Source organism: Mauremys reevesii, linkage group 16, assembly GCF_016161935.1.
Source record: "Mauremys reevesii isolate NIE-2019 linkage group 16, ASM1616193v1, whole genome shotgun sequence".
NCBI lineage: Eukaryota > Metazoa > Chordata > Testudines > Geoemydidae > Mauremys > Mauremys reevesii.
In genome coordinates, this window is record NC_052638.1 from 18,044,202 (window position 1) to 18,072,048 (window position 27,847).

General features: G+C 42.4%; 1 protein-coding gene across 4 annotated transcripts in view; it reads right to left on the reverse strand.

Moving 5' to 3' along the window:
• NKD1 (NKD inhibitor of WNT signaling pathway 1) overlaps positions 1 to 27,847 on the reverse strand; it is a 371,729-nt gene that overhangs the window by 282,955 nt on the left and 60,927 nt on the right. For 2 of the 4 annotated variants that reach the window (XM_039503847.1, XM_039503842.1), the window contains exon 3: positions 13,006 to 13,078. The exons of the other annotated variants lie outside the window; for them this stretch is intronic. The gene's annotated coding sequence lies outside the window, so the exon portion shown is untranslated. The remainder of the gene's footprint in view (positions 1 to 13,005; positions 13,079 to 27,847) is intronic. 4 annotated transcript variants of the gene reach the window in all.

Sequence of the window (27,847 nt, forward strand, 5' to 3'; positions counted from 1 at the left end):
AACATCTCAAAACAACCTTCAATGGCTTTCATATAGCTAAAAATGTCATTGTTTTAAAGTGTAAGAACTCTGATGCTTTCAAGTGAGTATTGGGTCCCAATGGAAATGAAGAATTGCCCTGTATCAATAGCTAAGAGCTCTGTAGTTCTCCAATTTCTAGCACAGCATAACTACAGGATAGCAGACTTTGGAGTGATGACATTTTGATGTCACTGGCCCAGGGCTAAATTCCATCCTGCTTGGTCCTTAGGCAGAGGTAGTTTTGGGGAAAACAGTTTTATCAAATAATACTTTATCTATATTTAATTCTTCTCCCATAGCCCATGATTTTAGTTTATTGTTCATTTATTATGTGATGTTATGATTAACTAACATGCTATGTCATATATAATCATTGTATGCTAAATAGAGTTAAATTGCAGGATTATAGAAGTATGAGATAGATCAGTAGTTAGAAGGGATAATTAGGTATTAGGTATCTAAGTAAGTAGGGCTGAAACACAAGGCCTATAGGCTGAGGCCTGTAAGATTTTAGTTTAGCCATACTAGGCCATAGACTTAAGAAATGCTTGACCCTATGCCACAAGATTACAGAAAAAGATGTACCAATGGATGATACTGCAAAAAGTAACCATAAGAGTAATATTTTGCTTACAAGATACCCAGTAGTCACATTCTTCTAACACATGCTCTAACCGCAGGATGCACTATGGGCATAAATGCAAATGGCAATGAGGTATAGTCAGAATCACATTATAAAAAGATGGTGCCCAGATTAGGAAAATTAAGCTCCCTATGGGAAACTCCAGCAGGAACCATCCCTCTACTGATGATCAATCCATAAGAGACCCATCAGACCCTGACACTATCTAGGAGGATGTGAGTATAACTATATTTGTAACTTGTGCATAGGTCTTTATAGAATTTCTATATGCATGGGTAACCACAAGTTTAACTGTAACTTTAATTAAATGTGTAAAACTGACTAGACCCTGTACTTATAAGATGTATGAGTGATCACTATCCTTGGGCTTTGTGTGTTCCTAGAGACTCTAAATCTGAAGCAAGTAGCAGAGGTGACTTTCACTCTGTTGAGCTTGAAACTGTAGTCACCAGAGCCGAACCCATGACGGTGTAATATACCACATTACTAAAGTCACTTTAAATAAAATAAAATAAAAGGCTACAGATCACTACATACTAATTACTTCATCCCCATCACCTGCCCCTCTTTTGCCTTCCTTTCCCCAATACTTTTCCACCTCATCATTGTTCTAGTTTATTCATTCATGAATGAATGAAGAGAGGTAAACTTTTAGAAGCAGATTGAAAAATACAAAAACAATTAGACATGGTTCTCAGGCCATATCTGGTCTGATCTGTAACACGGGAATATTTTAGAACCTCCAGTTAAGGTCTGGATTCAGCAAAGCACTTCACCTCTTGCTTAAGTTTAAGCATGACCAGTTCCATTACTAATATTCTTTCTTTGATGTCAATCTGTTTCTTATCCTTCAGCCCTTTCCTTTTTGTTAGCTTTCATCCTTCCAGTAAATCCAGGCTTCGATCTGAAATTTTCACTCTAGAGTTTCTCTCCTCTCACTTCCCTTTAAGTTTTGGTAATTAAGAAACTGGCTACAGGGTGAAAACCCTGCATTGCAATAGGAGACTCTCAACAGCACCACTTACTGGATGCAACCATGCCTGAAAAACAAAATTTCAGCTACTTCCTGCAAGATACCAAGGGAAACATTTTCATATCCATGGCACACTGCATGTGTCATTTTGGCAGCCTATAACTATCAACACTCCAAATGGTGTCTGTGATATTTCTAGTCTCTAAATACAAAAAGATAAGAAAAAAACTAGTATATGTACATAAAAAAATCCAAGACGTCAGGTTTATAAATTAAAAAACATAGTTTACAATTACAGTACACTACTGTAATAAATAAATATTATTTTTCTCCTCTCATTCCTGGGTATTCTCTAGTAACTAATTTCCCTAACCATTGAACTGGGAGGCATCAGAACTCCAGGAAGACCAACACCGGTTGACAGACCAGTTTGTCTCATAGTCTCTTGAGTATAACTTAAAGAGGAACATTTGATCACAACCAAATTTCTAAAGGGAATATCATTTCAGTGTTAAAACTAATGAGACTAGCTTAATCTCATCCCTATAAACAAATCAGCTTAAGCCTAATGAAATCTTATTTTTGTAATTTAATTCACAAAAGAAACAGTTCAGTGTAAACAGACTTGTAGTGTACATTGTTTAGAGACTATTGACTTTCAAATTAGCCTGCTTTTCAAACATTTCACGTCAAAAATATAGTCAAAATGCAAATGTAGCATAAACGGCTCTATAATAAACGCTCATTCAACATTTATTCTTTCTCAAATCATCTTTTAAAGCTCTTTCATGCTAATGTCTAGAAGATGTGACATTAGAAAAATTGCTTTGACATGCTAAGGGGCTCCAAGATTAACAAAAAGAGAAAGAACAAGATAAAGCTTTCAAAAGACCTATTTCAGAGGAATTATTACTTCCTTTGAAAGTCTTCCAAGGTTGCAGTGCATTTAAGCTTGTTGGCATACATGTAAATGAAGGACTACAGAAGTATTCTGCTAAATTCAACTTGAATTAAACCTTCAGGCTAATGTTAAGGGATGAGGATAAAGGCCAAACCCTAGGCTGGCAACAACTCTAAAATGAGTTCTTGATTTGAAGACACCGGTAAGAGAGAATTGTAACAAAAACTATAGAATAAAAATGTCAATAGCAGAAACCATAAATGCAATTCCCAGTACAAAATTGCTTGGACTGATGGACTTTTCTGATTGAGTAACATTCTACGCTGGTATATTAATCTATTCTGAACCACATTGCAGAGCAGAAACTGCTGTTCCACGATGCTCAGCTGACAATTTCATCATCCTCTTTGCATAAAAAATGCACAGCTTCTCCACAACAAAGGCTTGGTTTCATAATGATAAAAAGGCAATAGAAAAGATGTAGTTATCATGAAAAAAATATTGCAGTGCTTAATCATTGAAAGCTGCGGGTTACACCTGCACTTCTTTGATACCCAACGGCATGATAATAGCCAGTCACTGTCCTAGTTGCATCTTGTTCTTAAAGCTAAATTGGGAGAACATACTGCACCAGAGAAGCCATATATATGGCTAGCATGCTCCTAATATGAGGATGGCCTCCCTCTGGCCATAGCAGAGGGTGGAAAGGAGAGGGAAAGGAAAGCTTGCTTGTTTGTTTTCTAGGTCTTCATTAGCCCTTTGGGAAACTATAGCTACTCCATTATGCAATTTAACAAAAAGTTCAGTATTTGCATAATATACACATTAACATTTACATTGTATATGATAGGGAATGGATCTGCTGGGGACCAGCAATCAGGGCTCTTGCGTTCTATTCCATCTCTGCCATGAACTCAATATATGACCATGGCACTCTTCTATGTTTTACCATAAAATTGGACCACCACCACTTACCTCTCCTACAGAAGTGAGGTTGACAGGCTTAATTAATTCATGTCTCAAAGCTATTTTGAAATCTTTAAATAAAATGCACTAACAAAAGCTTAGCAAATTAACAAATACTTAACAAACTAAGTATTAATATTATACTAGTCCAAAGCTTTATCAGTATTTGGAAAACCCATCATACCTTCCCATATTAGCACACAAGAACGGACATACTGTGTATCCTGTCTTCCAGTAGTGGCCAATGCCAGGTGCCCCAGAAGGAATGAACAGAACAGGTAATCATCAAGTGATCCATCCTGTCACCCATTCCCAGCATCTGGCAAACAGAGGCTAGGGACACCATCCCTGCCCATCCTGGCTAATAGCCATTGATGGACCTATCCTTCAGGAACTTATCTAGTTCATTTTGAACTCTGTTATAGTCTTGGCCTTCATGACATCCTCTGGCAAGGAGTTCCACAGGTTGACTGTGCATTGTGTGAAAAAATATTTCCTTTTGTTTGTTTCATATCTGTAAAGAGTTATAGTTTCACCACAAAATGATAAAACAATCACAAGGGTTTGGGCCAGATTATCTGCTTCAGAGTTCATGCTCAGTGAAGTAGAAAGAGGAAGCTGGTTACAGCTCCTTGATTCTCTGCCCCATTGCAGGCAAGAGCTCCTAGGGCTGCTCTAACATGTGCCAAGTGGCAATAATCCGTAGAGGATTGTGCACCTCTTGAGTATAGACGGAGCACAATATGCTCCTCCCAACTCCTCTAATGCCCAACCCCACCCACAATACATCCCCTGCACTGTGGACAGTGGGGAAGTTGGCGTAGGAGCCAGCATTCCAACCCTGTGACCCACGGGGTCTCCCCCTCACCTGGGAATGAACAGATAGGGGAATATTGCCAGCCTTTGTGCTGCCTGTGTGGCACAAGGAGCAGAATGGTGCAAAAAGTTTGCCCCTTGATACTCACAGCTTACAGAAACCTTACTTGATATAATTAAGGTGTTTTAGATGCAACGCTGTAGATTCCTCTTGTCCCTCTCAAGGGAGGGAGGGAGAGTTCCTGAGATGAATGTAAGGCTGACAGCATTTGCTTTGGTTGCATTCATACTCCACCTGAACACTGAACCATGAAACAAGTGAAATCCTTTGAAGCATTCTCCCATTCATCTGCCTGTAAAACACAAATGTCTGGAGCAAAGATATCTTCTAAGCGCGTAGCTTCTTACACTGGTAGTTCACCTGAGACTTTACTGAGCAGAGAATTAAAGTAGGTCAGCTCCATAAAAATGTGCTTGGTGTGGTAGCTTTGATGAGGCCAATGAATTTTGCATAGTAACCCTTATTAAAAGTAGCCTGTTTGTGCAAGATTTCACATACCATGGGCAAGGCAGTCAAAATGTCCAGTGACTCAGCAGCTCCATGAGGAGATTTCACACAAGTGCGCTTACACTGGAGGACTGGTATAAGGTGAGGCGGCCCCTCTCAAGAATAAAGCACAGCACTTGAGATAGTCTACCCGCCTTTGCTATTGCTGAATCTCCTCCCACAATGCAATAGGCTTTGCTAATACAGGAGACATTAGTACCCTGGTACAAGAAGTTATACTTTCACCACCCGGAACCAACTATGCTGAATTTGGCCCACAGCAGATTTTTTTCATAAGGACTAAAATACCTATGGCATGTTCCTATTTGCCCCAACACCCATTTTCAGTAAACAGCATTCCTGCTGCACTTCCAATAACAAGAGGGATTTAAAGCACCAGGGAATTGCAATACCATGTAGTTTCTAAACACTCACACAGTGCCTAAATTACATTGGTGTCCCCATTTACACACCCATGAGCACAGCAGGCAGACTGTAAAGAACACTCCACGCATGCCCCTCTTACCCTCTTCTCCCCTGCCCTGTCCCCTCTGACCTTCCCTTCAGTGAACCCCCCCTCTCTTCCCTTTTCATTCCATTCAGCTGATTCACCTTAATAAATGAGTAAATCAATAAAGCCATAGAATTAACATGACATTTGCCACCATCTCATTGTTCACTCTGCTGGTGTGGTCTACCACTTTCTTCACCAGGTGTCTGTTTTGTCTATTTAGATTGTTAGCTCATTAGGGCAGGGACCATCCACTACTCTGTGTTTGTAGTGTCTAGAACACCAGGGTCCATGTTTCTGGTTGGTCCCTAGGCACTACCATAATAAACATGATTAATAGTAAAGAATAATTCTAAATCTTCAACATACGGATGTTGTGCATACATGCCCTTTGTGGTCTGACCTTCCATCCTGAACGGAGTGGAGACAGTGAATAGGGAAGTGTTATTTACCCCTTCACATAATAACACATTGGGGTCATCCAATGAACTTAATAGGCAGCAGGTTTAACACAAACATAAGGAAGAACTTCTTTACACAACGCAGTTAGCCTGTGGAACTTGTTACCAGGGGATGTTGTACTGCTGCAGCTATGCCGCTCTAGTGCTTGAGCGTATACACTACCTAGGCTGACAGGAGGGATTCTCCCGTCAGCGTAGGTAACCCACTTCCCCAAGAGATGGTAGCTAGGTCAATAGAAGAATTCTTCCATCAACCTGAGACTCCCAGAACATTGACAGTGTCCCAACAATTATAAACTGGTTCAGTCTGAGAATTAATATACATTCAAAATGTTCTATATCTTAGTTCCTTGATTAGGAATCGCCGGCTAGATTTTCACATTCAATCTGAGATGGGTGCCTAATGCCCCTGAACTCCTTTGAAAATCTCAGTCCTTATTCCTTGTATGCTCACTTGGATAAATAAATGTTTAAGAAGAACAACAGGCACAAATCTTTATCCAGTACTCAAGACAAACCTGAACAAAACTTTTCTTGAAATTCTCTCTCATTTTGCACACGCTCAGGCTGGGGCTGCGGCTGAAGCCTGGGCTCTGAAACCCTCACTGAGGGTGTTGACCCAAGTCAGTTGACCCAAGTCAGTTGACCCAAGCTCTGAGGATTTTTTTTTTTTTGCTATATAGACATACCTCAAGTGTGTAGAAACATGGCCTGCTCCCAGTGGTACCATCCGGGACACAAAGAGAGGACGTGTAAACAATATGTTCAACCTGGCACGTGTCACAAGTGCTCATAAATAGTCACTGTGTCAGACTTCTTAACATTGTTTAGACAGATTTTCTGTGGTCGAATGTGTTATACTTTCAGAGAACCTGCACAGCATCCCAGTTTTCTAGTTAAATTTAAATATGGCTTTTGCCTGCCTCAAATAGTTTTTACTAAAACTTCTTCCTCAGGAAACTGCTGTATTTCAGTCCTTTTGAACACATGACAGTGCCCTTAAGATTAGAAGTCTGCTTTACTATTTAAGGCTCAGAATTCAAACCTCTGGTCCATAATATTTAAACTCCAGATGCTGCACACCCTTGGCTACAGCTGTTTATACTACTTTGTGACTAAGGCAGAATGAATTTGGCAGGATAGTGTAAACTGGCCTCAAACGAAGAATGGTCAGATTTATCCTGCAGTGCCCTCTACCATGAGATGATCATCTCAATATTTAGAAGACAGATGAATGAGGTTGTGTATCAAGGAGATAAGTATTATACCGGCCCTGAGAAAACAGTGCCCAACTTTTCTCACTGGGGTGAAGTTCTTGTTTTAAAAGGAGTCAGTTATATATAACTTGCAAGCCAGGAGGACAAAACACAACCCAGTTCAATGCAATGGAAAATGCCTGTGGATCACCCACTCCTAATATCCCCAAAGTAAAGGAAAAAGCTTGGACTACTATGACCTCATTAAGGAATGAAACAGATTGTTAACAAGATGAAGGAAGAATCAGAAGACATCTTCAGTATTGTATGTAGCTTGATAAATTGACTTCTTTGCACTTGTAAAATCTGGAGGTCTCTGTAAGTCATGGACTCTGAAGGCTTGTCTACACAGGGATGTTACATCAGAGCAACTTTAGCCTGTTTACGTTACAGTGCCTTGCACCCACACACAACCTTTTCTCATTTCAGAATTTCCTTCCATAAAAAAATAATGCAAAAATGTAAAAGCAAAGCTCAAAATCAAAATAAAATGTTAATTTCAGGTTGAACAAAATGTTTCATTTGACTCAAAAACAAATATTTTCTCAACCTTCTTTTTTGCCAAAAGTTCCAAAACATTTTGGTTTTGGTTTGGCCTGAAGCTAATTTGCCCCCCTCCCTGATTTTTCAGAACAGCCAGAGAACAAAAAAAAAATGTGTTATTTGCACAGCCCTAGACAGTAGTGCCCCTTTTTGATACCAGCTAGTGGTGAGTTCACACACCTGGAATTGTATATCCATTATAGAAGCCATGTCCTGCAGAGCTTCCAGGTGGGCTCTGGGACTTGATTGCCCTCTTTGGGCAGTTGCAATGCTCCGTACTATCTACAGAAGAGTCACTGGGATATTGACATCTACTAGACAGAGCAAATGAAGAAAAGGAGGCATTCCTAGAGCTGGTTCCACGGCTTAGTCAAAGTGAAGGAGCCCTGGCAGAAGTACCTGAAGGCGAGGGACAAGCACAGGATCTCCAGTAATGCTCCTGCTACCTGCCCAGACTGTGAGCAATTGGATCACATTTTTGCAAGCAACGCCACTAATGCACCCAAGAACAATGTGGCGGGGTTTTCCATGGAAAGCACTCTAAACTCGATGTCTCCCATGGAGACGGACCAGGAGGAGATTTTTCTGGGCAGCCAAGCACTGAACAACCTGGCAGATACTGATGTTACACACGAATCCCATGCAGACAGCCAGACTCAAATTGTTCTTGAGGAGACCTGTACCAGTAAGTCTTATGTGCTGTATTACAATACAGCTGTACAGGGGATGTCGGCGGTCCTTGATGGGGTCTTTCAGGATGTCTCTATTGCTTCCTGAGTGGCTCTCTTTGATTAGCCCCTGCTCAGGGCAGTTCTTGGCCCTGGCCTCTAATTAGGCCTAATAATCTGCTTTGATGCCTTTGGGCAGGGTTTCTGGGGGCAGCCTGGTGCAGGGGTATTAACTCTTCACTGTCTCAGGCTTTCTGCCTCCTCTCCTTCTCTGAGCTCTCTCCTTTTATAGCAGGTCTGGTTTCTCTAATTGGTTGCAGTGGAGGGTGCCCTATACTAACATGACTAATAGTTGTGGAAGCTGCCTGGGGGTGCGATCAGGCTGCTTGCTTGTAGGCAGGAGAAGCTTCCCTCCCCACAGATCCCCTCCCCAGCTCAAGACATCGGTACCATGGGGGTTTAAATAAAAACAAAACACATTGCATGGCGAGCATGTTATTGTAACAGCAGTAGACAAAGTAATTTGGTTCCGAGTTTTATAAATGCTCTCAGCTTTCAGCTAACTTGAGATTTTATGAGGTAAATTTCCCAAGTCAGGCTTCACAAACATTTCAAAGTGCAGACACATATTAAGGCATTATAAGGCGTTCATGAATATCTGAACCTCTTGTGTTCAGAACAATTACTGCAGAGTTCTATTTATTTTATAGTGCGCTTTATGCTGCTCTGAGGATGTCAAAAGAAAAAGAGAACTTAAGTCAAAGATTGTGCTGCATTTTGGCATGCACATTGCAACACAATGTAGGCCTCTGGGGATGGCTCATAGAGCAAGCGTTTCCCTTGATCTCCTGCACCAGCTGGGGAACTCCATGCTGGCAAATGGCAGTGCTGTAGATCTTTCTGGTTTGTCCATTGTCTTTTTCAACGAGACCCGATTATGGGTACATCTACGCTTTGAGCTGGAGGTGTAAATTCCAGCTTGAGAAGGCACAGTCCCATTAGGGCTGATCAAGCTACCGTGCTAAAAATGGCTGTCCACCTCCTGCTCCCACCCCTCAGCCAGGCTCTCTCCCTGGCTCTCACAGATGTTCTACAAAAGTACAGTAGGGCACACGGTGACAAGAAACATCCAGCCTTATCATGAGGCATTGCCACCTTTCTTTCAGTCTTCCAAATGCACATTCCACTGTCATTTTGCAGCTACTCAGGGTAGTTAAACTACCTTTGCTGTCCAAGCATCCAGTAAAAGGCTTCCTAAACTAGAGCTGTAGAGGGTAAGCTGGGTCTGCCAGAATGACAGAAGAAATCACAACCGTTCACGGAGTACAACTCCATTCAAAAATTTCATTAAGGAATAGCTCCCCTCCACCATTTATGTAATATCCTCCACAGTATCAATGCCTCACAACAATACACAAACACATTCCAATCATTTATTTGGCTACAGTAATTCATTGTCCACAACTACCCTGGCCCCAAGGGAGGAGCATGATGCAGCCCTATTGATCTAGTGATCTCATTCCAGCACAGAGGCCTGAGGTTCTAAAAGTCCTGATATCATAAACCCCACATTAATATTGGCGAACGGTAGCTTCCTCAGTGATCAAGCAGCACCATGGAGAAATACCCTTTCCTGGTGGTAATGTCTTTGGCCTGGTGTGGGAAGCAAAGAATAGGCATGTGGGTCCCAGCAATAGACACTATATGGTTTGAGAGTCCCATCCTTGCAAAGCCATCCATGACCTCCTGTGCATTACCAAATTTTGACCTGGCATAGCAGCACCCTCCTTAAAGCATAGTAAGCCTCCATGACAACAGCCCTGACTGTTGATCTATCAATACCAAACTGGTAAGCTGCTGACTGGTAGCAGTCAGGGTGCATGTGACAAGTTTCCAGATGGTGATGAGCTCAGCAGAGTGTCCTCCATGTTGCCTGACTGCAGTTTGAAAACAGCACTGGTAAAATACAAACAGATTATGGGATGCTGGAAGAGGAACCATGGAAGTTTGATAGTTTGACCACAAGTTCCAGAATTCCTGTAAGCATCCACAGTGCACTGCAAGAAAAATCCCAGAACATAGAGCTGAGCAGCAGAACATTGCACCTTGGGATCTCTGCCCAGAACGCTGTCTGGTTAATTCGAGCAAGCACAGGGTTGTGTGGACACAATGATTAACAAAGAAAGTACCTTAAGCCGGCCTAACAAAAGCCGTGTGGATGCATTTCAATTCAGTGTAGTTAATTTGCTGCACTTAGATCAAACAAACTAATCCAATGTAACATCCCCGTGTAGACAAGCCGTGACGTTTTATTAAAACCCCGTGGGATTCTTAAATATTAGATGAATATAGAAGAGGGAGCAATTACAAGTTCCCTGTACACTATCCATTCTGTGTCAAATGAACAAGACTTACCAAATTCAGCTCCAGCAATTGCTCTTTATGCCCTTTTCTAAGATGAAAGCCAAAAATGCTTAATTATAGAGGAGAATCTGGTTGCTTTATGAGTCAGCTAGGAATTTAAAGGAACTCACTGCCTAACGTCTCCCATCCTCATGGTACCATTAAAAACATCCTGATTAAAAAGGGGGAAATGAGGGAATCTGTACAATGCCGAGTATTCTGGTGAAATGAGGTTCCATCTAGAGTACAGAGCAGTCTGAAGATTACATCTTCATAAAACTATGAATAAAAGCTTTGTTATTATCCTTGTCCCAGCCACTTTTTAGAAGGAGTAAATACAGCTAGTGAGTATTGAAACAGCTTCTTGGAATGCTAGAATGTTTTGTCTATATAGTGGTTTGTTTGACAAGCGTAGAGTGAGGTCTCTGGGGCAATCACTTCTAGATACAGATTTATCAGTGTTTTGTTTGGCACAAAAGAAATAAAGGATCTGACTTTCAAAAGCTTGAGGCATGCAAAATGCTTTTTAAAAAGAAGAAGAATTTGTCATCTCATATATATTACCCAGACTATTTCATACTCAGATACTGCAGTGAGAGGCACTAATGTAAAACCCTAAAAGTCTAGCTTGGTGGGGGCGTGGAAGCCAATGGTATTTCTCGATCATGTGAAAGAGAATCGAGCTGCTTTCATTTCCTGCTTTCGGTAAGTAACTGTTCTTTGCCTGGTTGTGTATCCATTTCTTGTGTATCCATATCTGCTTGTCCTTGTATCCCATTGGTAGTTCCCTGTCAAGTCCACCAGCTGCTGCTCTGAAGGGCCTCCAAAGCAAAAGCCCATCACGCTTTCAATGTATATGCTGCATGATAGAGCCGCCCTTTTGGGGGGGGGGGGGCTCAACATGTCACGTTGATTGATGTCTTTTAGTTTCTGTTTTTGAAGAACAGTAACTGGAGCGTTATAGAATACTTCAACCACAACAGACTCATGTTTTGTGCAACTTGATTCATGTTGGTGAGGATTTGCTCACACAAGTAATCCCACTGATTTACCCGAGTAAGGGTTGCATAATTGGACCCTAAATTTACTTCCTGCCAGATTTCCCTTTTTTCTGGGGGGGTAGTTTGGGGGGGAGTTGAGGTGTCATAACTTGTTTTGGTCTTTGTCTTTTGAATATGTATTTTATTTCAAATATGGTATTACTTTTCTTCATTATGGGTTGTGTCACAGTAAAAGAAAGCCTTAGAAAGGCAAAGAGAAGTCAAGCAAAAGAAAAAAAAAACTTGCTCACATCAGGACACACACAAAAAATGTGTGAACAAAACAAATAAAAAGGGAAAGAAGAGAAACACACAGTATTTTAAAACAGAAGCATGTGATAAGCTACAAGAGATTCAAGACAGGAGAAGGAACAAAAGAAAGAGGCTTTTCTGCATAACTTAGCAAGAAATAGAGGGATACTGTATACATTAAACAATTTTTGCAAAAAGTTGTACAAGTTTGAGATAGGGAGCCACTGGGAGAGAAAGTAATCTTAATCTGAACAATATGTGGAAGAGTCCACTGTGTTCATTGTGAAGATTTGATGTAGAAGGTGAATTTTTTTTTTTAAATATTAGCAGTAGTGGTATTTCAGTACACACTTTCCATGACATGTTCTGTTACTTTGGAACGCAAATGAACCATCATCCTTGTAAAAGGCATATAGAGTAAGCTAAACTGCACAAAATGGCAACTAAAATCAAGTTAAATTAATGGGTATCTAAACCAAATTTGCTTATGCAATTACATTATGTAAATACTAGCACATCAAAAGCACTTGCAGAATGGTGACTATTGCAGAGTGGTATGTCTATTCATTCTAGAAGATAATTCACAATGCTGCAAATAATAGCTGAAAAAGCTCATTTAGTGCAAGCTATTCAAGAGCTGAAGTTTTGTACCAGAAACCTCCAGCCATATTCCACAGCAGAAAGGCAAAACACTACTCCTTAATACACTGTAGCAACAAATAGCTATTCATGATATATCAGTATGGAATTATGTTTATCTTATATGTAGGCACTGTACAGAAAAATAACTCATTACCATGAGAATAAAAATAGTATAACACATATTATATCTGTATCAGCAGCTGTTGATCTGAATCTCTTTAATGGTCATGCTAATTTAAGCCCCAAAACACAATCCTTTTTTAACACAATAGTTCAGTGGAGCACATGGAGTATCTTAGCCACGAAAAATGATGAAGTGATGATTATCTTTTCCACTCAAGAGAAAAAGTTTAATAACTTACCAGCCCTTCCTATTTGTGAACGAAAAACAATCATCACTTGCTAGAAGTAAAATATCCTAATTTTCTACTGTGCCTATGAGAAAAGGGATAAAATAATGAGAAAGCAAAGTAGACACTTCTGTGGAAGGCAGATATAAGACAGTTCCATACAGAAGCACTGCTGATAAATGACTCTCTCTCTTTAGTCCTTTGGGTAATTTTCTTAAGGATGACAGGGTACTGCTGCAGAATTCACAAAAAGGAAATTTGTCGTTTGAATGCAGACACAGTTTAAAATGACTGAATAAGCTGAGTGAAAAGGTTCCTGAGTAAGGTTAGCAGTGCAGTTTTGTTATACTTTGAATTTGTAGTTTTGACAAATGAAGTGATTACAAATAATAGTAACTTTTCCCATATACAATAGGTGTTTGGGTCATGGTTTGAATCAACAGTTTTGTGCCTTTTTGAATACCACTTACTGTGCCATGGCACCAACAAGGAACCTGAATGACTGTCAGAAGAAAAAACAAAACAAAAACATCCAGACAGTTCAATCATGCCAAACCGAATATAGATTCAGTTAGTTATAGAAAACGTGCCATGCCAATACCTGAGCAGACCAGACAATGACTTCACTAGCATACAGCAGCACAAGTAGCAGTAAATGTGTACTGCTCTTGATCCTGTACAGTGCAGGGTGTTGTGTGTGTAGCCCAAGGTAAAAGGTGATGAGCAGGGCAGAGAGAGCAGGCAACATAACCTTGTATTAATGGGAGCATGGTGATGTTGCTGTCAAGTCACTCTTGCCTAGTAGCAGGATTAAGAGCAAAGATGTGCATAGCTAAGTACCTCATTTGCAAATTGAAGATTGCACTTAAGACCATGTCTCCTGAAACATATGCACATTCTCTCTCCATGCCCCATCACGTTGTACCCTCTGTTCCTGAGAGTAAGGGAGTGGATATGCAAGGGGTCTGAGACTTCCAATCAGTACGGAGAGCTACACCGAATATTTCATCTACTCAGGCCCAGTTGTAGCCACCACTCACACTTGCTCTGGACTGCAACAGCTATTTACTTCCTGCTGTGCACAATACAAGTACTTGGAAGATCAAGGCCCTAAATATATTATGCAACTTGGTATGTTTTTGTTATATTAAACTAGATTGGGACTCATTTTCCAATGATCCGATAGTCACAACAGTAAATTTCTAAGTGTAAAATTTATGAGATATGATCACTAATGCAAACTTACTACAGGAGGTTACTCCTGACATTTTCGGTCATGGCCTATTGTGTCCTACCATGTACTGTGAATATAATGACAAGAGGCTAACCAGTAGACTACATTTTTTAATATATTGTTTTCAAAATATTTTGTTGTTTGCAACTGATCTTGTATGATCATATCACAGCATCTGACATTTGTCTTTACATGCTAAGACAAAGATTTCCCTTCATTAATAAATCAGTTGTGCACCTGCAGAAACAGCTAAGCACTGGCTGAAGGTTAGCAACTCCTGAAATTTTAAGTGCATGGCCACTCCAAAAAAAAAAGAAAGTATGTTTTAATACAGGCCACCACCTCCCAAGCACCCCCTGGTGGCTAGAGGTCACCCTGCAGTACCCTGCTTTCATTTTCTGCCCTTTTGGGACCTTTAAGAATTCACTCAGGCCCTGTCTACACTGGCAAGTTTCTGCGCAGTAAAGCAGCTTTCTGCATTGTAACTCCCGAGGTGTACACACTGACAAACCACTTAGTGCACAGAAACTGAGCAGTTGGAGCACTGTAAAAAAACTACCCCAAGGAGAGGCATAGAGCTTTCTGCGCCGGGGCTACAGCGCCGCCGTGCCAATGTAGATACCCTGGTCAATTCCAGCGCTGTGATTGGCCTCCGGGAGGTGTCCCACAATGCCTGTTCTCGCCTTTCTGGTCATTGGTTTGAACTCTACTGCCCTGCCCTCAGGTCACCAACCGTCATCCCCACCCCATAAATTCCTTTGGAATTTTGAAAGTTGCCTTCCTGTTTGCTCGGTCATGCATGCAGTGGTCTCAGTGCATTTTTCCAGGTGGCCATGCCTGCTCCACGCACCAGGCAATCCCCCACTTGGAACAATGCCGAGCTGCTGGACCTCATCAGCATTTGGGGAGAGAAGGCTGTCCAGTCCCAGCTGCGCTCCAGCCGTAGGAATTGTGATACCTATGGACAGATTTCATGATGCGTGACAGAAAGAGGCCATGACTGGGACACACTGCAGTGCAGGGTCAAAGTGAAGGAGCTTCGGAACGCCTACCACAAGATGCGGGAGGCAAACCGCCGCTCTGGTGCTGCGCCCACGAGCTGCCGACGCGATACTCACCCCACCTCCACTGAAAAGGCCACTGTGGATACTTTAGTGGCTTGCATGCCTGTCGAGAGTGGACTGAGCCAGGAGGAGGAAATTTTGGATGAGGATGTCGAGGGGGAGGGGGACTCAGAGGCAGAGGATGACTCGGAGGCCAGAGATGCATGCAGCCAAGAGCTCTTTTCTACCCCGGAGGAGTCTAGCCAGTCACAGCTGTCGGATCTTGGCAAAGCACAAACAGGAGAGGAGACCCCTGGTAAGTGGATCTGATTTGGGGAATCGCTGAAGTGAGTGGTTGGGGGCAGGAGGTTGCAGAAAGCAGGCTTGTGTCTGTATGATGCGCATACCACCACATGCCTAGTCTGAGCGGCGGAACAGGGTGTTGATTGACTCCCTCACTTCACGGGAATCCGCCTCAGAGATCTCCACGAAGCTCTCATGGAGATACTGGGCAATCTGCTGTCGCAGGTTCTTCGGCAGAGCTGCTTTGTTGCTTGCCCCATTAACAGTAACTTCTCGCGCCACTCTGCTGTCACTGGGAAGGGGTGAGGGGGGACACCATTGCTGCACACAGGCGAGCTGCATAAGAGCTAGGGTGGAAGCCACAGTCTTGGAGAAGACCCTCTCTTGATTTCCTGCACACCCTCAGCAGTGAGATATCTTCCATAATGAACGCAGCCTGTGGGAAATGTGGGGACAGGAATGATTATCAGGCTACAATGCTGGCTCCTCCCAAGAGCCACATGCCCAGTGTACAGTAGGATCCAGGAACACTGATTTACCCTGCCCCTGCAGCTACTCACCATTTTGTGGGTCTTGTGGCTCCTGTCTGCTTGCCTTGGGTCAGCCAGTTAGTAACAGGTATGTGAATACTGGCTGTGTCTTAAATCACTGAATCAGTGTTCTGTGTGTTGCAAATAATACTGCATCTGTAAAATGTTGCATTTTGGCTTCACAGAGATGACCTTGGGAGCCCAGCCTCCCTCTTTGTTATCACCAGCTCAACGGCTGTGCAGAATTAGAAAGCAGCCACGAAGAACTAGGGAGGACTTTCTGCATGAGGTTATGATGCACTCCGCCGCCGAAACACAGGAATTGAAGGAGTGGCAGGACAGCAACAAGAGGGACCAAAAAAAGAACGTGGCGCACCAGAACGAAGCCACAGAGCGGCTCTGAAACATTATGGAGTGCCAAGAGGACACGCTCCAGGTGATACTAGCACTGCAAACTGGGCAGCTCCATGCCTGCCCTCCCGCTCAGCCACAGTTGTGACACTCTTTCCAGGCTCCCCCCAGACACTGCCAACACACTCTTATCAACCTCCTGACTCCAGTCTGTACCCGCAGCATTCCACTCCTCTCCCATCACAGTCCAGCACTGCGGACTCCCAGTACCCACTGCACTCAACACCCATCCCTCTGCAGTTTTGCCCTGCTGAAGTACAGTACCCACTGCACAAACCTTTAACCATCCCAGGACCCCACCTCCTCCTGGGACCTTCCCTTACCCCATCCCCCTCAGTGCTGATGTGTTTTTTGGTTTGACTCTCTTCTCCGGTTGTTGTTTTTTAATAAAAGAATTGTGTTGGTTTGAAAGCAATCTTTATTCTATTAATTGAAAGCAAACAGAGCCCTGCAAAGCAACAGGCAATTTTCTTAAATCTTCATAGTGCATCGTCTGCACCAATCACAATCACTTCCTAGCATTACAAGCACCGTACTCTTGAGCATAGCAACAAATATTAGTGGCTTTCAGCTTCAAATTGCTGCCTCAAGGCATCCCTGATCCTTATGGCCCCATGCTGCGCCCCTCTAATAGCACTGATCTCTGACTGTTCAAATTCAGCCTCCAGATGCCAAGCCTCAGCGGTCCAGCCCTGAGTGAAGCTTTCACCCTTCCCTTCACAAATATTATGGAGCGTACAAGCTAAAAGCTAAGCTATAAGCACAGGAATATTGTCATCGGCCAGGTCCAGGCTCGCATATAGGCAGCACCAGCAGGCCATTAAAAACCACCAAAAGCACACTCAACAGTCATATTGCACTCACTCAGCCTGTTGTTGCTGCTGTCAAGGTGTCCCGTGTATGGCTTCATAAACCAAGGCATTAAGCGGTAGGCAGGGTCTCCCAGGATCACAGTGGGCATTTTGACTTCCCCTACAGTGATCTTCTAGAAAGCCCCTGCTTGCAGCTCCCTGAATAGGCCAGTGTTCCGAAAGATGCGTGTCTCATGCACCTTTCCAAACCAGCCTGCATTAATGTCCATGAAACGCCCATGGTGATTCACAAGCACCTGGAGAACCATTGAGAAATACCCCTTCCAATTAATGTACTCGGTGGTTAGGTGGTCTGGTGCCAGAATTGGAATATGTGTGCCATCTATCGCCCCTCCGCAGTTAGGGAAGCCCATTTGTGCAAAGCCATCCACAATGTCACGCATGTTGCCCAGAGTCACGGTCTTTCAGATCAAGATGCAATTAATGGCCCTGCACACTTCCATCAACACAAGCCCAACGGTCAACTTTCCCACTCCGAACTGGTTAGTGACCGATCAGTAGCAGTGTGGAGTAGCCAGCTTCCACAGTGCAATCGCCATGGCTTCTCCAATGGCAGGGCAGCTCTCGTTCTCGTGTCCTTGTGCCACAGGGCTGGAGTGAGCTCACCACACAGTCCCATGAATGTGGCTTTCCTCATGCAAAAGTTCTGCAGCCACTGCTCGTCATCCCAGATGTACATGACCAGGGGCGGCTCTAGGCACCAGCGGGCCCGCCGCCGCGGCGGCGGCATCCTGGGAGGCGTCATTTGGTCGGTGGAGCTCGCGCCCCTGGCGGTGCAGGGCAGGCGAGCCGGGACGGCGCCCTGGACCTGCGCATGCATGCCTGCGGCCTCGCCCGCCTTCCCAGCGCCCGTGCACCGCATGGCGCGCCGGGGCACTCCACCCCACACCCACCTCCTCCCCCACCTCCGCCGAAGAGGAGAAGCCGGGGCTGCTGGGGCGGGACGCGGAAGGCGCGCGCGGCTCGGCGGGGCCTGCTTACTAGAGCGAGCCTGTACATGACGATGTGATCCCACCACTCAGTGCTTGTTTCCCAAGCCCAAAAGCGGTGTTCCACTGCGGTCAGCACCTCTGTGAATGCCACAAGCAATCTCATGTAGTAGCTACTACGCGTGGCAAGATCAATGTCGCACTCCTCTTGCCTTTGTAGTTTAAGGAATAACTCTACTGCCACTTGTGACATGTTAGTCAGAGCGAGCAGCATATTGGTCAACAGTTTGGGATCGATTCCTGCAGCCCAAAGAGGCAGAGCGCGCAGTACACAAACCGTTGAAAGATGGTGCCAAATGCGGACAGAAGCACAGGGATTGCTGGGATGCAAAGCAACGCATCACGGGGCATTGAGACAGGAACCAGGATGCCTCGCAACCCCCTCTGTCTTCTCACAACTCTTAGTGGCAGAAGAGGAAGAGATGCTCTGTGGGATAGCTGCCCAGAGTGCACCGCTCTGAATACTGCTGCAAGTACCACAAGTGTGAACACACTATTGCACAGTCAGCTGACAGTGTGAACACAGCGGTTTCCCTTCAGCGCTCTCTGAGCGGCACTGTAACTGCCGGTGCTGTAACTCTGCCAGTGTAGACATACTCTATGTTAAAGGGCAGTTCAAATAATCCCTTCCTGCAGTGCAGTTTATTGAGTCTTCTGGTACATACTGGCCATCTAGACTCCAACCCCAGTTCAGTGTCTCTCTCCTGATAATCCAAAATAACACAAGGTCTTTCAAAAACAGGACACAAACTCACACAGTTTTCATCTCAATTTCAGCTGGTAACAGCCCCCCCTCCTGGATGGACTGTCATTCCTAGCACCTCCTGCCTGGAATCTGTCCTTCTCCAGAGGCCTTTCCAGTTGGGCCCGCCTTCCCTCAGTCTCTCCTGCTCCTTGAGCTGTTCCCTTGCTGACTCAGGGCCCTAAAGGAACCTTCTTTCTCCATGAAATGTCTAGAGACATAATTGCAGCTCCCTGGCCTTCCCCTCCCCTGCAACTTCCTGCTCCTTTTGTACTAGACTCACCTAATTCATCTCAGGTGGGGCCATTCTGTAATCAGCATTGGCTTAGCCCCAAGGTCTCCAGCCTATGGACCAAGCTACCCTGCTACAGCCTCCCATTATCCAGCCTCCTAGTTGGGAAATGAAAACCTTTCTAGAATATATGTATTTTAAAGGACTTCCATATGGAGGTCATTTTCTTACTAACATAGGGCGAAGGCACTCTTCACAGCCTTCTCTCAACATGTCAGCCAGGAAAAAGAATGACTAATTTAGAGACTTGTTTGGCAAATGAACAAGGTAGTCATATTACAGGACTAAGATGTAATGTTTTTTTTAAAGGCTGTGAAACGTACCTGAGATTTCCAGAGAAAGATTTGAATAATCACTGATTAAAAGTGTGAAAATCAATTGTGAGCATGAAGAAACCCCTCTTTTTTTCAAAGGAAGAGGACAGCAGCCATTTGGTCAGTAGCTTGAATTAATAAAACAGCAGCCAAATAGTGGAACCAAAAAGAACTGACAAATCTAATCTTTTAATCCTGTCCTTTTCTTCTAGCCATTTGTGAATGGAATAAAGGAGGGGGATAAGCAGCCATAAAAATGCATATGTTACACAGCAGGGTCCCTATTTTGGCTAGTCTTAGCCCCAATGGAACTGTGATTTCCTCATCTTGAAGACTGAAAAGTGGTGGAACTCTTCCATTTATTCTGGGAGAGTTTAGTATTCTCCAGTGTGGCTTTCCTTTGATACTGGGGCAGAATGTAAAGACAGTGCACAGTCCAAAAGACAGCAGCAGAGAGGAAGCGGGGGAGGGGTGGGGGGAGGGAAGGAGAGGACAAGCTAACATCATACCAGTCCACAAAACACAAAATTGTAGGTAATAGCACTTATGCAGAACATTGCTGGAGTTATCTGAACAGGATTTCCATCATTTGCAAAAAAGAGAGAGAAATCATGGCCTTCTGATCTTCCAACAGTGGAAAATTTGGTGTTCAGACAATGAATTTTAGCTATTACAAGGGACTGATATTTTCAGACATCTGCAAACACTTTTGCCTACTTGACTGAAAAAGGATGCAAGGACTAAGCTTCATAGGCCTCATTAGCCTATTTTGCCTGCTGATTGTGTCTGCCATAATAAGAGTTTGCCACCTGCTGGAGGCTATGACTAATATGTATTATTTGCATTACATATTATATTGCAAGCCATCTTATACTGGGCTTTTTGTTTTGATGGGTTACAAACCCTGACTTCCTACTACCTAAGCAGGTTGCTACCTGGAATCCTTCTGGCCAGTGATCTGCCTCGTCTAATAGCACTTGTTGATATTTGCATCTTCAAACCTTTATTAAAAACATGATGGCAAAGCATTTAAAGTGCATATTTCAGTGTTGGGCTTCAGCTCTATCTCTGCCTTGTGGTTCATTGGGCTAATAAAAAGTTAGTTGCCTCCCCAACATTTCCAGATGCAATTTCCATCAAATCCTGAAAAGGTAAAATTAAATTTCCCCCATTGTGGTATAAGTGGTTAGCATTCTTCTCCCAACTGTAGGACGGATTAACATTTTTCTCCATCTTGAAACTTGGCTAGCCATTTTCTCTCTCCATTTAAAGTCCTGGGTCATTTCCAAAAAAAGTGTGCAACATTTCATGGGGTGGTGAGTTCCAAAGGGATGGAGCCGGTTTCTGGGAAAGATCTGTCCCCCAGGATGCTCAAGTTTTCCCTCTTGTGTTTGATGTATCTATAAGACTTCTGAATATGGTGTGGAGTTCCACAGAATATGAAATAATTATAACATGGCACAGTGCAGAAGTCTTAAAATACATGCACTTCCTTTGCTTTTTGCTACAAGCATAGCAGAATCCATGTTTGAATAGAATTAAAGAATGTTTTCAAGTAGTTCACTAGAAGAGTTTTCTTTTAATGTGCAGTTCTGCTCTGAAAAGTGACTATGTAAAAATGCACTTTCTTACTCAACAGATCTGCTACCCATATATACTGGAATGGTCTCTGCAACTTGAATAACAGAAATTATTTTTCCTTCTTTTTACTCCTGTTAGTCCTGCAAAATTTTGCTTGCAGAATGTTATGGCAAAGTTTGCGGTTGAACATTGGGCAAGGATGGAACCAAGAAACAAGATTAAAATTCAAGATGTTATGGGTCAGGTGGCTGAGACGTTTGTGCAAGAAGTACAGGAGAAGTATCTGGAAATAGATTTGGTGTCAGCTGAAGAGGAGTGGAACTACCTCAAAAAATTGTGACAGTGGAAGATGCAAATGGGGAAAACTGAGGGAAAGAGGAGAGGTGGCAGTCTAAGGAAGTACGTGTAGCAATCCAAAACAAGAAAACGGCAAATAAAAACCAAACAAGAAATGAATCCACTGAGTGTGAATGAAAATGAATACAAAGAGGCAAAGTGAGCTGCCAAGCAGGCAGCGGAAATGACCTAGACGACCTGTATGCCAAGCTGGCTGGCAAAAAAATCTACACCATTGCAAAAATGAGATGCAAAGGGAAGGAGGATAGTAAATCAACACCATTTGAAGAGGATCACCAGGAGAAACTGATAGTAATAACACCTGAACAGAAGTGAAAAATATTTTTAGAGTCTCTTTAAATAAGGTAATTTTCCCTGCCTCCCCCGAGAGTTGCCAACATCTGAGCCTAATGATGGGCCTGAGACTGACATAATGGAGGAAGAAGTGAAAAATGCAGTTTGTATCATGAAGAACAGTAAGGCAGCAGGACCTGATTGACCTAATGAAAGTCCTGAGCAAGAGAGACATAAAATGGATGAACAGAGTAGTTAAAACTACATGGCGAGACAAGAGAATTCCCCTGGATTGATGCAAATCTATTTTGATCCCAATAAATAAGAAGGGATGCATCCAGATACATTTTTATATATTAAAAACGTATACACTTGGACTGAGGTTGAGATGAAAATGGAGACAGATTTGTTGAAAGTCTCTGGGTAAGGATAAATGGGATAAAAAACATGGGTGATGTCATGGTAGGAGTCTACTACAGACCACCTAACCAGGAAGAGGTGGATGAGGCTTTTTTTAAGCAACTAACAAAATCATCCAAAGCACAGGACTTGGTGGTGATGGGGGACTTCAACTACCCAGACATCATTTGGGAAAATAACACAGCAGGGCACAGATTATCCAACAAGTTCTTGGAATGTATTGGAGACAATTTTTTATTTCAGAAGGTGAAGAAAGCTACTAGGGGAGAGGCTATTCTAGATTTGATTTTGACAACAGGGAGGAACTGGTTAAGAATTTGAAAGTGGAAGGCAGCTTAGGTGAAAGCAACCATGAAATGGTAGAGTTCATGATTCTACAGAATGGTAGGAGGGAAAACAACACAATAAAGAGAATGGATTTCAAGAAGGCAGGAGTTTTGCAAACTCAGGGAATTGATAGGTAAGATCCCATGGGAAGCAAGACTAAAGGGAAAAACAGTTCAAGAGTTGTCAGTTTTTCAGAGACATTATTAAGGTCACAAGAGCAAACTATCCCACTGTGTAGGAAAGATAGGAAGTATGGTGTGATGGGTTGGACTCCTTGCGAAGGCACCTGATGTGCTGAGATACCACTGAGTCTACCTGTTCTGCCAGCCTGGGCCCCCTTTAACCTGTCTTGCTGAGCCAGGATCTTAAAACCTCCTCTAACACACACACAGGCAGGGCCACACCCAGCTGCAGATCAGCTCTGGGAAGACTCAGCTTAAGGGTCTTGGCTCCAGCACTCAGTTGTCCACCTCCCTTGGAGTGTAGACCCAAAAATATGTTATGAAATTCGCCCCCTCCCTCAATGTGGGGAGAGGCGTGCACACTTCTTAACCCCCACCCCAGTTAGAAATTACAGAAACTGGGTTTAATAATAAACAAAACCAATTTTATCAACTATAAAAGGCAGAATTTAAGTGGTAAAAGGGGTAACAAACAGAACAAAGCAGATCATTAAGCAAATTAAATCAAACACGCAAACTAAGCTAGTTTCACTAAAGAAATTGGTTACAAATAGTATTTTTCACCGTAGATATTGTTGCAGGCAGTTTGCAAAGTTTCTGGGATTCAGAGTTCCAGTTATATTCCTTTTCAGACTGGACCCTGCCTCAGTCTGGGCTCCCCCCTTGCCTTCCCTTTGCAATCTTTCTTCTTGGGCAGACAGGCCATGGAGAGGAGTAGTCCTGTTTGCCTTCCTATTCACCTTTAAATAGGATTTACATAAGGTGGGAATCCTTTGTTTCCCCAACTTGACACCCCCCTTCCCTTACAGTGGAAAGTTCAAGAAGTCCCGGTAATGTTTTAGTATCAGATGACAAGTATCCTGACTCTGTAGGATCACAGCATCCATGAGTCAGTGGCAGTATGGAGTGTCCACAGGAAAGCCAAGCTTTTCACAGTCTATTGTCCTTGCTGATGGGCTATCCGCCCTGTCTGGCTTTTCCATTGTTGTACCTGAAGTATTAGCAGTGGGCGTCACCCAAAGTAGCATAATTGAAATACAGATACATAGTCAATATTCCTAACTTCAGATACAGAAATGATACAGGCATACAAATTGGATAATCGCATTCAGTAAATCATAACTTTTCCAATTATCTCACATGAGCCATCTTGCATAAAAGTATATCTCAGTTAAGTCATATTTATATCAAAAGCATATTTTCATAAAGAATATGGAATGACATGTCACTAACTGAGTAGGAAAGATAGGAAGTATTGCAACAGACCACCCTGGCTTAACCAGGAGATCTTCAATTATCTGAAACTCAAAAAAGTGTCCTACAAAAAGTAGAAACTAGGTCAAGTAACAAAGGATGAATATAAACAAATAACACAAGTATGTAGGGACAAAATTAGAAAGGCCAAGGCACAAAATAAGATTAAACTAGCTAGAGCCATAAAAAGTAAAATGAAAACATTCTACAAATACGTTAGAAGCAAGAGGAAAATCAAGGACAGGGTAAGCCCGGTACTCAATGAGAGGGGGGAAACAGTAACTGGAAATGTGTAAATGGCAGAAGGGCTAAATGACATTTTTGTTTCAATTTTCACCAAAAAGGTTAGTAGTGATTGGATATCTAACATATGCCAGTGAAAATAAGGTAGGATCAGAGGCTAAAATAGGGAAACGTTACTTAGACAAGTTAGATATCATCAAGTCACCAGGGCCAGATGAAATACATCTAGAATACACAAGGAGCTGACTGAGGAGATATCTGAGCCATTAGTGATTATCTTTAATAGTCATGGAAGATGGGAGATATTCCAGAGGAGCGTGACTTTGGTGGTTCAGACACATACAGGAGGATGATGAACAAAGAACACCTGGTGAAGATAGCATGACAGGAAAGAAACCCTGAGGAAAGCTGATGAAGAGATTGATGAATTGCTTCAAAAATTATGGTAAACACTAAGCAGGTAGATCCTAGTGATGCCTCGGATGAAGGAGGCAGATGCTTGCATGACAATGCACCCCCAGATGATGAGATAAGGGGAAGAAGAATCTTTATTACCTTAAACGAAGTATAAGATGAAGAGAAACCAGCTTGATTCTCAGAGTCCAGCCTGTGTTTTTAGAGTGGCCAGTTAGAAGAAACTTTTTTTTTTACTTGTAAACTAAGTAGATTTTATATGGAAATCACTGAACACCAATAAGCATTTTAGAGTCACTTTTCAAAGTACAATCAAGCTACAGTACTTTTGCCATCCTCTGTTTATTTATTTATTTATCCTGTGCTTATTTACAAACTTTTGTCATTTTATAATTATGTATAAAGGCAACTTGATTTATTGCCTTATTTAATTAGATTAAACATCTTGTGAGCTTTGCCTCCCAGTAGATTATGTTTGAATAAAGCAGCATTAAAATCACAGCATAAAATCACACTTTATTGCTTGTTTGTTTCACATTATTTAACAAGTCATCTGACTGTGATCAGGTAATACTTATCTGAACAATCTGAATGTGCCAGAAAGATTAATAACAGCATTAGACAGATGTGCCTTAAAACATGCATGACCATATCATTGATGGGTAAAAATTGGCATATGCCGATTTACATTGAACTCCACCAGAGAGGTCCTTTGGGGCCATCTGCCTGTCCCAAGTCAGGGTAAAGGAGGAGGGTTGGGCGCCAACAATAGAGTTAACAGAGACTTTTAGCCTGAAAAGAAGGGTCTTCAATTACCATCAGCACATGGGCGCAGGTTGCAGCAGAGATGAGGAGCAACAACCTGACCCTACTAGGCATTAGCGAGACAAGATGGATGCAAGCTGGACAGAGACTGTTGTTGACAGGAGAGCTGTTGAACATCCACCTCTTGGAGACATACACAGCCAACCAACATCACCAGACAGGCACTGCGAGGTTGATAGCAAAAATGAATGATTTACATTAGCAGGGGATTTTGTCCTTTAATATTTAATTTACAAGCAACATAATAAAATTGTATAACATGCATACATTTCCAGACACTTACCTCTTTTAGGGGTACCAGCAATTGCCCTATTCCATTTTAAAGGGCTTATTGCAACTCTACTTTCCTGTCTATCCTTATGATCAGTCTGCCAATTGCCAATAATTTATTAAGATTAAGATATTGAAAACAGACAAGAATTCCTTATTTTGCTTTGCCACAGACTCCTTTCAGTGCTTGAGATATTTTTCCAACTCTGGACAGTACGTCACTTCAGGGGTGTCAAACTAAAAAGTAATGGGTCAGATCCTCAGCTGGTGTAAAATCAGACTAGTCCATTGATTTAGGATAGACTACAATGGACCTGTGCCAATTTACACCAGCTCAGGATCTGGCTCAAATGATAAAGTTATGGCCCACATGCAGCATTCTTTCTGTGCCAACGATCTGTTTCATCTCCACCTCGGAGAGGATTATTCTTACTTAACAAGCCAAAAAATTATTGTGAATTCTTTTAAAATTTTCCCGAAAAGGGGGCGGGGGCACATTGCAATATTGCATAGGGGCTTGGAAATGCCACAAGAAAACAGTTGGGTTTGCAAGGTTTCAGATTTGGTTGTCTACATTTCACAACGCTACCTTCAATTTTATTAACTACTTAAAATATTTAACTACAATTGATTCAGAAAGTTTCATCTCCGTTAAATTCTTGTGAATAGGAACATATTGTTTGTGTACTAAATTTTCAAAAGTGATTAGTGACTTTGGGTGCCTCCATTTTGGAGGTCCAATTTTCATGATTTTCAGAGGTTGGCAGCATGTTCTGAAAATCAGATCCTTTTAAGGTAGCCCACCCAAAACAATGAGTTAACTAGTAACTCTGGACAATATTGTTTCTTGTGTTATAATTTGTTCTATATTTACTTAAATCTAGTCTACACCTAAAATTTAGGTTGGCCTAGCTAGATCACTCAGGGGGTGTGAAAAAAAAAATCACACCTTTCAGGAGACGTCGTTAAGACAACTTAAGCCCCAGTATAGAAACTACAAGGTTGACAAATGAATTCTTCTGTCATTCTAGCTACTGCCTCTCAATGGGGTGGTTTTACTACAGTGACAGAAAAACCCCTTCTGTTACTGTAGCAAGTGTCTACACTACAGCTCTACAGCTGCTTAGCTGCAATGCCACAGCTCTGCTACTGTAGCAACTGTAGTGTAGACATATCCTTAGACTATACACTCGGTAGGACCGGGACCTCCCTTTTTTCTGTTTGTACGGTTCCTAGCACAATGGAGTCCTTGTCCATGACTAGGGATCCTAAGTGCTACAGGAATGCAAATAATAAATAAAACATTCTATGATGGTATATTTGTTTCGTGCTTCTTTTGGGCTTTGCACGTCTAGGCTGGGATGTTCAAAGTAGCCTAGGGAGTGAGGTGAAATTTGTATGCTGACTCCCATAGGCACCTTTGGAAAACCCCAGCCCTATACTGTTCACATTTTGTTGTAAGTGGCTTCTAGAAGAGTCAACAAGGCATCTCATTTATCTGCTAGTTGGAGCAACACCTTAAATAAAGGACTGTGGAATAGTCATAGCACAGTTGAAAGAAAGTATACAGATTGTAAACTATCAGAAGCACTCACTAGACAATCCAAGTCTTAAACTGTGTATTTTTGTTACTAATAAGTTCAATGTCATTTTGATCTTTTCATTATTGTTTAGAACAAGGAAAGAGGTTATGTCTATCCATAAGCAGATATAAAGTTCAAACACACAGGACATGATAGGCGCTTAGTTAATTATATGTACACATAGTTCTCTCTTCCTCTTTAAATATCTTCAAATATATAAACAATCACAACAGGAAAAAGAGTTCTTTGATGCATCAACACAGAGGGAATATATTCAGAAGGTGGAAAGGGAAAGCAAATCACCATGAGAACACACATAGTAAATTCAAATAATGGCTTAGTTTATACTTGGAAATCCATTATGATTTGATGACATTTTGAAATAAGATTTTTTT